This window comes from Epargyreus clarus, unplaced genomic scaffold (genome assembly GCF_041222505.1).
Source record: "Epargyreus clarus isolate Ecla_fem2 unplaced genomic scaffold, WU_Ecla_fem_2.2 ptg000035l, whole genome shotgun sequence".
NCBI lineage: Eukaryota > Metazoa > Arthropoda > Insecta > Lepidoptera > Hesperiidae > Epargyreus > Epargyreus clarus.
Window position 1 is genome coordinate 8,704,567 of NW_027332240.1, and position 6,133 is coordinate 8,710,699.

Genomic DNA, 6,133 nt, shown 5'->3' on the forward strand with positions numbered 1-6,133 from the left:
GGTAAGGAGATATACTTTCTCGTTGTAGCTTAGTCCTCAGGCGGAGCGGCGCATCTGGCCGACCTCAGGTAGGAATATCTAATCCTATCTGGGGTTGATTACGGATGTCCATGTGCGGCAGTAGCCACTTACAATCACGTCGACTGCTCGTTTGCTACTCCCATATTATAAAAAATATATAAATAAAAAAATATGACAGAAATAGATTAGGTGCCTTCACACTGAAATCAAGAAATTTAACCTTTCAATTTTGCTTGAAATTCCCTGTACCTTTAAAAAGGGTTATTTTAATAAAACTCAGATTAGCGTAAACCATTTATTCTCTGGTGTTACATATGAGAAGCGATGTGTCGTGTAAAGCATTAGTCTAGCTATTCGCTACACTATCACAATGAAGGCAATCGGGAAGAACACGTTCTTTGTCAATTTATAACAATAATATATTGGAATAGAAATATTTTTATGAATTTACTTGAAGCAGTATCCACGCCGAGACTTGTGCCAAAAAGCAGAACAAAGCTGGCAGGAATTTGGGAGTATTCGTTATACTGATGGTAACCCTAAAGTAATAATGTATTACAACAAAATTTCTCTTTTTTGTTATTAGATCTATCAAATGAGGTAATTACCAGTCAAATATTAAAAGATTTTAGAGTAGGTGGAGTTGAGGTTGAGTAGGTGTTGTAATATCAAAAAATATAAGTATGGTCTGTTTCTCAAATTGTCACTAAACATTTCTCATAGAAATAGGTCTATTCCAATATATTTATCATCAATATTTGGACACAAGGTATTAATTTTTACCAAAATATTGTTTTGATTTTTGACTATTAGAATTCAGTATTGCCAACTCCAGCTATTTCGGGAATAACTACAGATCAAAAGAATATAGTCTTTAGATAAAGAAAAACGAGGCGTCATCTAGTTACGGTAAATTTTAATTTAGTTTCACTTGTAATTGTTATGGGCAAATTTTACAACATTGTTGGCAACACTGAGCATGACACTGTCACCATAAGTTGTCAAGCAAGATGGGATTTCATACCCACCGGTCTCTCATATGCCGCGTCTGCGTTTGCAATATGGGGGTGGGTAGGGATCATTCGGGTCTCGAGGGTGCCCTCTTTGCCCGGGCAAATTCTCAAGGGGGTGAATACCCCCCGGTTTTTTTTAAATATTCTTTCATAATAATATAATATTATTAATAATATCATAATATAATGAAACAACATTAAAATTATACCAACACCGCTGTTTAGCGGGGGGTACGGGACTCGGTCAAATTACCAAGCTGGCAGTCCCCCTCCTGATGGTCGGAGGGAGGAACCAACCGTGGGAGCTCCCGCGGAAGCGGCCCCCTTTAGGTGGGAGTGTGGTCCGGCCACAGCCTGCTCGTACATCGAGCGAGCGAGGCGGACTACACCATAAGTTGTAGTAAGTGCAAAAAGATCAAAATACCTTGCGTCCCATTACACAATACAGACACCACATTTCCAAACCAGTACGTACAAATACACTTAAAATATATAAATTGTTGATGAAAAGCTCAAATGGGCGTGTATATTTGAAATGCAAAAATATACTTTTATTTATTTTATTGTATGTCTTAATATATTAACTGTTTTTTTTCTATTTTAATGCTGTGTCAGAAACACGGTTGACAATTTATAGATGTAGAATGAATGATCAAGCAGTTGGTAAAAAAAAATCTAAAAGGTGTGTGAACTCTACCAATACGCACTTGGCCAGCGCGGTGGACTATGACCTAATCCTTCTCATTCTGAGAAGGATTAGGTCATAGGTCATAGGTCTCATTCTGAGAAGGATTAGGTCATAGTCATAGTCATATATTCAGCGCCCCAAGCAGACTGTATCAGAACTGATTGGAAATGTGTGGGAAATACGTAAATAAATACAAAAAAAAGTCATTTTTGAAATAATGTAAAAACTCATACTAGGGGTACAGGAGACCTAATGTCTGCCACAAGTGCGTCACCACTGAGGACTCGGTAGTACAGTGATTCCATTTTCAAAACCAGACCTCAACCGAGCTATGCTTCTATAGGTATTGAATTTTACAATCAAAGCTTTGACTCCATATCTTACACCCATTCGTAATAATCAATTTTAACCAATATTTGCCTACAAAATTTCGAAAATTGACGTTTCTAAGTACTAATTGTTCAATTTTTTGAACTTTTGTAGACAAAAATGGTTCAAATTAATTATTATTTAACCTTAGATCAATTGTCGACCGTGTTTGTGGCTAATATTTTTTTTCTAATTTACATATTTTACAATGGCAACCCATAAGTTTTTCATCAACAACCCCGTTGTATAGTACAGACAATCGATCAGTCTATGTCGTAACTAGCGGCCGATGGGACGAATATGACTAACATGTCTCCGTTGGAAAATTCAAAATTTAGAATTTTAAACACATTTACCATCAACGCGTAAGTCACAACCAATAATAATAATACGCAGTTGAAAATACTTTTTGTAAAAATAATTAAATTAATAAATAATTACAAGTAATGTTTATTTTAATATTTTAAGCACTTATGTAATTTTGAATCACTTAAATCTCAAGAGACAATCCATAATATGCTTGTAGCTCAATTAAAATAAGAAGTTAAAAAGCACAACCAAAATGTAAATTAAAATAATTGTCACATTCAAAGTTTTACGCGTTGATGGTGTTAAACGGACATAATATAAAGCTCCGTCCAAACCACTAATTTTACGAGCGCGATAGACGCCTTAGATTGGACAGAGCTTTATCTTGTAACGATTTGGCAAACATACATACATACTATTCACTACCAGATCTATTATTTCAACTACATAACAGACTATTTCTAGATCAAAAGGAACTGTTATTTTTAATTCGATTGTATTTGCTGCAAAAATGCATGTACTGCAATTGTACGCATAGTTTTTATCTCACGAAAACAACAATCTAATCTAAGCATGGATCGAAGTTTAAAAATCCGAAATAAAAATATAATGTATTTTAAATGTAATTTAACTTTGGCAAATATACCACTTGTGAAGATCTGCCAGCGAAGGCGATCATGCATAGGTAGCAGACGTGCTTTTCTACTCTTAGTTGGCACTCTTTATATATGAGAGTTTAAAAAACTTCGATAGCGCAATGCAGGATACACGTGGCGCCATCTCTTATCAATTTGGGACTGCAATTTTTACAGCAAACATTAGCAAAGCAAACATTAGCAAAGTACTTTTGCCAAATCGCAACAAGTGGCTACATAACATTACTAGAACGAGGCACTTGACTTTGTATGTATTCGTGATTCGATTCTTAAATGGAAATAAACATAATATAATTATAATTAAATCAATTATAATTCACAATGTCACATAAGAAATATAATATTTTATCGTCACACACCACTTGAAAACTAAAATATATTTTTAGTGAAAATAATGCAGTAAATGCACATGGGATCTTCAAATGCAAAAAGCATTGAAATATACATTTTTTTCTAAATTATACAGAAGGTGTGACCGCATCTTAAAGTAATTAAACATCGAAAACACAAACGACAAACAGATTATACATTACACTTAAAAGTCAACAACGATGGGATAGTTGTTAATATACACTTAACTTATACGGTAAGTTATACACAAGTATACATTTAAATTATACAGGGCTGGCCAAATTATACAGATTGATTTTAAATGTATATCAATAAAATGTATAATAATATTATAAATAGTTATATATTATATAACATGATCATAATGATGAATGTATTGGGTAAGGTGTATCGATACCTTAATCTTAATCAGCCAAGTCCACTTTGAAAATAAATGGCGTTGAACGAAATCAAAATAAATAAAAAAACATTTTGAAAAAAAGTGGAGTTGACTGATTTGCGAATTAAGGTATCGATATGTATATCGGTAAAGAATAATTAAGACCTTCCGCATCGGTCATGTTTATTTTTTTGACGTCATATCAAGAACGCCATATCTGTACTAAGACGGGCCTATAGCAGAGTTTCTTCTTCAAAGTTTATTATGAAATTGAATAGACTAAGACTAATCGCGCGACTGCAGCGACTGATTCGGTGTTTTCTAAAAATATATGCTAAAAATATTGATATATGTTTGGCGGATATGATGTCATAAAAAATGAACGAATGTTATGAGAGAAAAACAGCCGCATGAGATAGCAGAATACGAGATGTGGTAGAGACAGAGTTTTATATTTAGGTAAATTTAAATATGGATTTTCTTTCGAAAAGTCATACATTTAACATAAGTCACGATAAGTTGGCCCACCCTGTATAAATACCAAGTTAAATAATTGTATGATATAATAATGGTACAATAACATTAATAATGCAATGGACTTTAATGAAAACTTGAGATTCTCATTAAAAATATAAATTATAATATAATTTTTACAATTCTTCTTAAATGTGACATTTCTATAGGTGACGTTTTTGTATAATTAACTAAAAATAAGAATAGGATTATTACTTAAAATATAACTCAATTTAAAGTTTTTGTATAACTAATCTCCTATTTTTTTTATTTAATAATCTCATTAATTGAATTAAAATAAATTCAGACGTCAATGTTAAGTCTTACATCGAATAAATCAAATTTTCATCAATTAAAACTGAATTATTTTTTGTTTTAAATAAAGTGGATTTAAAATATAACATCTGACGTGTATATAATATAAATAATTGTCACAATAGTGTTGTCACTTAAATAATGACAAAATTATCGCATCAACATTTGTCATATTATAAAACAATATTATTTTTTTATTTTTGTAATGTTACGACAAATATGTTACAAAATTTTAAAAATGTGATGTTTAAATGAAATTTGTAACTGTTATAACTCGACAAAATGTGTCAATATTATCGGTCACCGACAAAATATACATTAAAATTTAATTTAATAAAATTGTCACAGTTAATATGTGACAAAATGTGACAAATTTGTCGGTAGATAACAATGTATGTTAACATATTAAATTTGTTATTAAAATTAAACATTAACGTTACTGGTAATAAAATCACTGTACATGAATGTTCTAACATTCTGTGTTTAAAATTAAAACTGGCTGCATTGATATAACGTGAAATCAAATATCTAACAAAAATAGTATACTTAATACAAAAAGAAATGCATTGTATATTAAATTTTACTTTGAATAATTCATTTTCTCAATTAGCAAGAAATAAATAAAATAAACGAAAACTAAAAGTATTTAGTCTGTGATTCAACAGATTTGTGATTTTACTAAAACTTAACTAAAATAATGATTGATTCTATACAACATAAAATCGTTTTCAGAATATAATAATTATAATGGGATATTACATTACATTTATTTTGCACAGTAGTGAAGTCTAGCTTATGACTGTGTCTATTCTAAATAAAACATAAGCTGTGGACGGTCACATATATTTTACTTCTTTATCTTTTAATTTTAATAAAATGGTATTATTTGACAAATAGGTATAGTCCGCATCGAAATGCTAGTCCGCTCTGAAGTTGTTGCGAGCAGGTGTATTTATACAATTTGCTATGGCGACGCGATTCATTTCTATATTCAGAGCGGACTAGTAGTTTTAAGCGGGCTATAACACTGAGTAATCATGACAATGTCGTCACGTATTGACAAATAAATAACATTATTTTTATAATTACTTACGGTCAATTTTGTTAAATTTAAAATAGGGCAAAACAAATTATTTTTATAAATTATTATGTGATCTAAAAAAATATATGACACAAATCTTCGTCCACAGCCTATAAGGGCAAACTTAAAAATAAGATTAACATTAAAATAAAAAGCATTAATTATTAATTTAAAATTAAAAATAAAACTTAGACAATGCGTGCTAAGATTCCTTTAAAATAAAGATGTGTACAGATTTAATGGGATTTGTTTTAATTTCAAATGTCAATATTTTATTAATGAAATACAATTTTTAATTAACATTATTTTTGGTGACTTTAATAGTTCACAAAATAATCAAATGTTATAAAACAATACGTTAACAATACGTTTATAACGTTAAAGAGAATGTGCTGGAAAATAATTATAAAAATATATATATTTCTTCAAAAGTGAAAG

General features: G+C 30.6%; 1 long non-coding RNA gene across 1 annotated transcript; it reads left to right on the forward strand.

The window, feature by feature from the left end:
* The first annotated feature begins 1,492 nt into the window (after positions 1-1,492).
* Positions 1,493-2,026, forward strand: LOC140756357 (uncharacterized). The gene is made up of 2 exons (XR_012103881.1): positions 1,493-1,794; positions 1,831-2,026. It is a non-coding gene; the product is annotated as an uncharacterized LOC140756357 (long non-coding RNA).
* The last annotated feature ends 4,107 nt before the right edge of the window (positions 2,027-6,133 follow it).